This window comes from Fukomys damarensis, unplaced genomic scaffold (assembly GCF_012274545.1).
Source record: "Fukomys damarensis isolate Sample0158 unplaced genomic scaffold, DMR_v1.0_HiC HiC_scaffold_23, whole genome shotgun sequence".
NCBI lineage: Eukaryota > Metazoa > Chordata > Mammalia > Rodentia > Bathyergidae > Fukomys > Fukomys damarensis.
This window is the reverse complement of record NW_022900935.1, coordinates 58,574,204-58,582,406: the sequence shown is the minus strand read 5'-3', so window position 1 is coordinate 58,582,406 and position 8,203 is coordinate 58,574,204.

Genomic DNA, 8,203 nt, shown 5'->3' with positions numbered 1-8,203 from the left:
ATCTGCTTGGCAAGCACAAGGTCCTGAGTTCAATTCCCAGAAAAACAATCCATTCCTGTCTTTTGCTCTAAGCAAACTTCAAACTCATTCATGAGATATTTATTAAAACTATACATTTCATGGAAATAGAAATGAAATCTATACATCATTACTGAAAACTATATAGTCTCACACAAAAAAGTGTTTTACTTTGGGAAAATGACTTCTGATTTATAGCCAGTTATATTTTCAGAACTAAAGCCACAGGACGACAAGGTCAAATTCTGTGTCAATTTCTTTGCTTGTTATCAAGCTGTTAATCATATTTGTATCTTCTTAGGTTAATTTTGGTAGTTTTTGTGTGTCTAGGGATCTGTCCATTTCTCCTAATTTTGCTAATATATTGGATTATAATTTTTCAAAGTAGTTACTCTCTTCTGGATTTCCATGATGTCTGTTGTGATTTCACCATTTTCATTTGCAATTTCATGATATAAGTCTTTCCTCACTGTGTCTTGGTAAGTCTGGCTAGGGGCTTATATATTTTATTTATTCTTTCAAAGAACCAGGTTTTTGATTCATTGATTACAAAAACTTTTTTGTCTCAATTTCATTGATTTCTGCTCTCTTTATAATTTCCCTCCTTAATTTTGGTTTGGGAGCTGGTTTGTTGTTTTTCAAGCATCTTAACATTTCTCAAATGGTTGTCTATTTGAACTTGCTCTGTTTTCTTAATGTGAGCATTGGTTGCAATGAATTTCCCTCTTAGAACTTCTTTCATAATATCCCAGAGGTTTTAATGAGTTGCATCATTGTCATTAACATCCAGTAATTTTTAAATTTCTTCTTTAATTTTTTTCTGTGACCCATTGGTTGTTTAGGATTTTGTTGTTAATTTTCCATGAGTTTTGCCTTTTCTAACATTGATTTCTGTTTTCATTGCACAGTAGTCTGATAGTATGCATGAGATAATTTCTATTCTTTCATATTTACTTAAGCAGGCTTTGTGGACTAGTATGGTGTCTGTTTTGGGAAAAGTAACATACTCTGTTGTAGAGGGTTGGAATACTCTGCATATCCATGTTTAAAGGTGTGCTTCAGCTTTGAAATTTCTCTATTGGTTTCTTTATTGGTTTAGTTGATTTATTTCTTTGTGAAAGTGAGGTGTTAAAATTCCCTACTATGATTGTGTTTTTGTTTGTTTGATATTTTTAAAATATTTTTATTGAGATATTTGATATTTTAACATCAGCAATTTTTGTTTTATGCAGATAGGTGCTCTGGCATTTGGTGCATATATGTTTATCAAGTGTATCTCTTCTTGTTGGATTGCCCCCTTAACTAGTATGTAGTGACCTTATTTGTCTCTTCTAATCAGCTTTAGCTTGAAGTTTACCATGTCTGATATTAGAATTGCTACCCCTGCTTGTTTTCAGGGTCCTGGTGCATCCAATATTATTTTCTATCCTTTAATTTTTAGTCTATGAATATCTTTTTGGGTTGGATGAGTTTCTTGAATGCAGCAAATTGTTGGCTTTTGTTTTTTGATCCAGTCTGCTGTCTGTGTCTTTTAATTGGAGAGTTGAGGCTGTTAACATTAAGAGATATTACTGGGCTGGGGTTTTAGCTCAGTGGTTCCACTGATTGTCTTGCAAGTGCAAGGACCCCAGTTCAATCCCTGGTACCACAAAAAACAAAATAAAACAAAACAAAAAATAACCCATTAAGAGATATTACTAAGATGTGTTGATTATTTACTAACATTACCTTCATCTATTGGTGTGTCCTTTGTTTTCCTTTTCCTGATCTTTTTGTTGCTGTTTATCCATTGATCTTGATATTTACTTTGTGTTTTTAGCTGTGCCCAATTCATTGTTTCTGTCAAGAATATTTTAAATTTTTCTCCAAACTGGTTTAACACTCATATATCTTCTGAGCTGGTCTTCTGCATGGATATACCTTACTGCTCCATCTATTTTGAAAGAATGTTGCTGGGTAAGTTAATCTGGGTTGGAAGTTGCTTGCTCTTAGGACCTGAAATATTTCACTCCAAGCTCTCCTGGCCTTTAGGGTTTGTGTTGAGAAGTCTGCTGTAATTCTAATTGGTTTGCCTTTGTATGTGTTTTTTGTTTGTTTTTTCTGTCTGCTTTTAAAATTCTGTTTTGTTTTGTTTCTAGCTGTCTGGTAATGTAATAAGGATATACTTTGGTGAGCATCTTTATTCATCATAATTGTTTGGTGCTCTATAAGTGTTGCCTCTTTGTATTTTAAATTCTTTTCCTATATTTGGGAAATAATCGTCCATGATTTCTGTAAACATGTTGATGGATCCATCTGTGTTATCTTCTAATTTTTTCTCTAACTCTTTTTAACCTTAGATTGGTCTTCTTGTCAACTAGTAGCTACTGGATAGTCTTCTCTTATTCTCTATTTTCTTTTTGGCCTCTGAGTTCTTTATCATAATTCACTATTTTGTCCTTAATATCACTCTGTCTTCACATTCCTCATTTCTTCACTGTATGAATTCTAATTTTTTTAAAAATTTCAGGTATTTCTATTTGGCATCCTTTCAAGGATTCCCTGTTCTTGTTGAATTTGTCATTCAAATTTTGAGCTGTTTTGGTTAGCTCATCCAGTTTTTTACCTATTTCCCCAAAATTCACTGTGGGCATATTGAGTAAAATTGCTGTGAACTTTTGGTTCATTTCTTCTTGAAGTCACCTGTTTTCTTTATCTCTTTTATGAGCTTTTCATAGATATCTGCTACCTGGTATTTGATTTTTTCTCCTTTTCTGATCCTTTGCTCTGCCCTGGGAGAGTTTGGGGGATTCAGAGAGCTCCTATTTCCTTGCCACTCTCCTATGTGTATCTGTGTTTGTTTGTTTATGTACATATCTTTTTAAAAGTTATATAGTATGGCCCCATCTTTTTTCCTCTCCTTCTTTGGTGGTTACTGCAGATTGAGGACTAGAGAACTGAAGAAAGTTTGTGGCTTACGTGGAGATTTTTACTAGGCTATTTCCTCACTATGAATAATTTTCAGCTTCTTATGTCCAGCACTAGAATTTATTTGTTATTTATTTTAAGTGATTTTGACCCTGTCCCTACGTTTTGCTAAAAGAATTACTTCTGGTTATAACAGCACCCACAGATTCAACTTTACAACACTTCTATATGATAGTCCTTGCTGTCACCTTCTCCCTTTTGCTATTCCCTATGCACACTATGGCAGTTTAATATCTGTGGTTGTTCTGCAATGAGGTAGGTGAGGTGGGGTAAGGTTGGGAGAATTGCATGCGGTTGAATGAGGCATGTTAGACACAAGGGGAGAGGTTTGATGGGAGAAATAGTGATAGATGAGAAGAAAAATTTGATGTGGGGTCTGATTTCACTGGAGTACTCTTAGTTGAGTTTAGGGTTTATATTGAGAGTTTTCAGAGGATATTTTGTGGGGGCGAGGGTGAGATACGGGAGAAAGGGGGTTTACTTTGTGATCGAGGAAAGCTTTGTGGTTGTCAGAACTTACTGATAGGGTGGGTAATAAGCTAGATAAGATATGGATGAGCCTAAGGCTTAGGGTAGGGAGGCTCAAGGAATAATACTAGGGAAGATAGGAGAGACTGTGAGGGAACTAGGTATGAAGAATTTAAAAACTTGGGAGGAGGAATTTTCATGTTTGGAAAACGGATAGAGAAATATGTTAATGCAGGGTGTGGTGGTGCATGCCTGTAATCCCAGCACTCGGGAGGCTGAGGCAGGAGGATTGCTGTGAGTTCGAGACCAGCCTGGGCTACAGAGTGAATTCCATGTCAGTCTCAACTACATAGTGAGACCCTGTCTCAAAAAACAAACAAACAAACCAACAAGAGATATGCTAACAGTATTATCTTGTGGGTTTGAGATGAAAGAACTAGATAAAGAGCTGGGACAAGGAAGAGAAATTTGGCCCCTATTAAATCAGAGCCAATGAAAGAACAAACATACACAAGAAGCAACCCGATAAATTAGGGAAAGTAAGTTTCCGTAAGAGAACTTGACATAACCCCACATTACTAAATAAATCAAGAACTCATATGCTATCCAACGGGAACTCAGATTAAATATTCCAGTGTGGGAGCCTGGCTGAACCAGAGCGACTCCATGTTGACCAGCGAATGACCTGGAGGCTGTCGCTCCCCTCCATCCCTTATGGAATAACTAGTGATTAATTGTGAATTGTTGGGTGGCTGCTTTGAAGTAGCTGGGAGGCTAGATGGAAACTGTAGTGAACACAGAGACCCAAGGCAGGTCACGCCACTCCTTGCATGCCTGTAGTCTGAATGTTCTGAACTTTATGATGATCTAGGTTGTAAATGGAACAATGGATAATCACTCTGCTGATCATTAGTACATGACGACCACTAGCTCAGATCAACTGACTCTTTGCCTTTGTCCTCTTCCTGTAAGTTTTAAGTGTAAACCCCCCTTCAGCCCTATATAAAATGGCCTCTGTTTCTGAGCTAGCCGCCTCTCTGAGCTACTTGGCTTGGGGAGTGCCATCTGGCCAGACTAATAAAGGTCTATTCGCCAACTGGCCTGGTGTGTTCCTTCCTGGGTGACTCTCGCTGTGTGACAAGCTCCTGGAGCCTCGCTGAGCTACTGAGCCCAGCATCGTGGAAGCCCCTTGGCTGTTCACGCTCCAGGAGTAAAAGTGAGACTCAAGTCTTACACCAGTGAGACACTGTGTATGTGATTCCCAGTGGCTTCTTTGCCAGGGAGTCTGAGTGGCCCACACCCCACTGACTCCCCTGATCCCTCCACCACAATGCGGAAGCTAAGTGAGACTCAGGGCTTCTTTCTGGCAGGCTGCAGGCATTCTTGGGGAGTCTGATTTCATCCACGTGCTATGGTTAGGAACTCTTGCTGGCCCTCTCCCTGGGTGGGAGGGTGGATTTTGCAGACAGGTTCACTGGCTCTAAACTGTCCACTGAGTCAGGATTATTCCTGTGCAATCAAATCAGCTACAGCAGTAACCAACGAATCGGTCATAGTGGTAATCTATCAGGGCTGATTGAGAAATATGTACTATGAGACCCCATGTTGGGTCTCCCTTTATTGTAGAGAAGAAATCCATGATTATAATGTAACCATCACAACAACTCAATTCCCGACCCACAGTTAATGTACACTAAATGTGATATCTGATCTCTAATGATGAAAAACAGTATTCAACAGTAATTTTATAGAATCATTTATCTGAAGCTCGGGGTTTGGGGACCGGACAATAGCAGAATGGGGAAGAGAAGAGAAGAAACTTTTTTTTTTTTTCTTTCTTTCTTCCTTCCCATTCTTAAGCCCTGCACTCCGTGGTATGGGAAGGAGAAAATAAGACGAGGGCAAAGGATCCTAACGATGCTAAGGTTGTGTTATATATTTAGAAGAGGGTAGCAGGGAAACCTGGCTACAAAACTGGTAGTGAGAAATAGGGGTGGGAAAAGATTTTATGACTGATATAAATATTAGAGATAAAGTTAAAGGGAGACGAATGAAAAGGGGTAGAGGAAAGAAAAGAAAAATTGAGAATGAAAAAGACACAGGAGAAAGAGATCAGGTGGAGAGATACGGATATAAGGGAGAATTCCCTTCCCCTCTATAAACTATACCGGGAGAAAAAAGGCAGGAGGAAGAGAAACACATGTACACAGACCCGCTCATAAACGAGAAAAGGGCAAGATAAAGGAATAAAAGTATGGGGGTAAAATAAACAGGGCACGCGTGTGAATAGTGAAGAGTTTCTCTGGTGTGAGAAACTGAATTGTAAATAAGGTTCAGCATGTGTCATAGATAATGTGAAATGGGAAGAAAAGGTGCAAAGGGGAAGTGGGAAGGGGAGGGGGAAGGAAAGGGGAATGGAATTCATGTGAGAAAATGAAAAAAATGGAAACAAAGACTTTGTAGATAGGGGAGGGTGGAGGGGTTGAAGGGAGAGCAGGATATGGGGAAACACAAGAATGAAGATATGTTAGGTAAAGGTACAAATCCCCAGTGATGAATGTCATTATATTGTATACCTAAAATGTACAAATAAAAATTTTCTAAGTACGGAGGGGGGCATACAGAGAGAAAACAGCAAAGAGTCAAAAAATAAATGGTAAAATAGAAAATGAAAAAATAATACAAACAATAAGAAAAGACCATGTCCTATTGTTTTCATTGCATGGCTCTTTGACTCCGCCGAAGGTGAAGGAGCAGAGCTCAAACCAGGATGTGTTTCTGTTCATGCCGGAAGTCTGAGGTGGCAGCCCGTCCCTAGAGCAGTGCTGGGTGTAGAGGTCTGCTCACAGTGAGAACCTGATACCAATGTGGGCTTCCCATCCTGGGTAACTCGGACGAACCTGGCCTCTGACCGCGGGAACCAGCTCTGTGTTCACCAGCCCCTGCCTCTCTTTCCCGCCTCCACTCTGGGAATTTGGTGGGGTGAAGTAGTCCAGGGGCTGCCCCAACTCAAACACTCAGCCCTTCCCCGTACTGACGTCCCCACCAGCCACCAGCTGCTGACCACGAAGGCTGTTCCAGAAGCAGTGTCCCATCTGACTGCAGATGGCTTTCGTGGTCCTGATGCAGTTCTCCCGTTCTCTGTGAGCAAAAAAATTGCTAGTTTCGCCTTGCCTCCTAGCAGCAGCTGCCTGCCTTGCTGCATGGTCTCTCCACAGTGTGACTGATTTCTTCTGCGTCACTCAATCCTATTTTCTTCTCCTCTATCGGTTCCCGCGTGGTTCCCAGGTAACCTCCACTCACTTCAACTCCTCTCCTGGCTATTGGTTTCCAGACTCCAGACACTGTCCTGGAGAAGCTGAGTTCCTGAGAAGCATGGCACTGCTCCGCCATTTTGGGACCCAGACCACTTAATTTCTCAGCATTAAAACTCCATATAGGTGTTCTCATTTAATTCTCTCACAAAAATCATGGAAACCCAATGAACAGACACACACATAAAAGAATAAAAACAGGCTAGGAGGATTAAGTAAGTTGTCCGAGGTTTGTAAGAAGGAGAAGAGGCCAATCTGTCTGACCCCAGTCCACTTCTATGCATTTGGCTATCACACCTGAGGAAATGCACGTCTAGGTAGCCAAGGATGGTCCACTTGAGTTGGGGTTCTCTGCTGCTGCGGCCTATCACTCTAGTGCAGATCCGTTACTGGATTTAACATCTGGGGTTTGGTCTGCTTCGACCCAAGGGCTGAAAGACCAGATGCCTCCCTCCACTAGTCTGAAGACTTGTCTCTCCTGCCCCTCCTCACTTTGAATGGTCCCCTTGCCTCCTCTTTTCTACCTAGTAAGGACATTTTTAACTGATAACCCGGCTCTGCCAAGAAAGGACGCCCTCTTTGCTGAATAATTAAGAGCAGGAAATACCAACTCTATAAAAGGAAGTGAAAGAGTAAGAAGATCAAAGGCAATCTGGACAGCAGAAGTGGTAAGCCTGGGCTCAGGCAGCCCTCTGAGTCCAGCTGGATCCATGTTTGCTGCTTGGTATAGGTCAAAGCAGTGAGCAGGGAAGCAGGACCATGTGGCTGCCCCCAGCTCTGCTCCTCCTCGGTCTCCCAGGTGAGTGGGGATGGGCTGGGGGTGGGTGGCTGGGTCTTGGTCTTAGAGAAGCAGAGCAGCAGCAGAGGGTACCTGTCCCTGGAGGGGACCTGCTTTGTCCACCAAAATGAGGGGTGGTTTTGTTGATTCATTCTACAGAAGTGCACTGGGCCCTACATAATGCCCAGAGTGCATCAGGCCCTGAGGCTATGAAGGGAAAGGGAAATGGGACTGGCTGTTAAAGAAGATGTACACCAGAGATACTGGTGGGTGACGTATACTTTGGAAGAACCACCAAGGGCGGGACACAATGATATACCAGTGGGGATGTGCTAGGAGCAGAAAGCCGCTCCCACTGGGCGCGCTGGAGAAAGCGTCTCAGAGACTCGTCCTTCGCTACCCTTTAAAGGAAGCAGTCAGTCCTTCCAGCAAGCAGAAAGGGCACCCTAGCGACAGCACCATTGTGCAGAGCGGTGCAGGCTCAGGGAGGAGAGCGCATGAAGAAGAGGAGCTCCCAGTGCACAGGCTGCCTGCAGGGAGGTGGCTGGACTTGAGGGTGATAACAAATATACAATTAGGAGGGATAGGTGGGAATGTGACCCTCTTCATCCCAGCATCTGGCTACCCTAGAGGCTGAGCCGAAGGGCTGGGTGAGGCG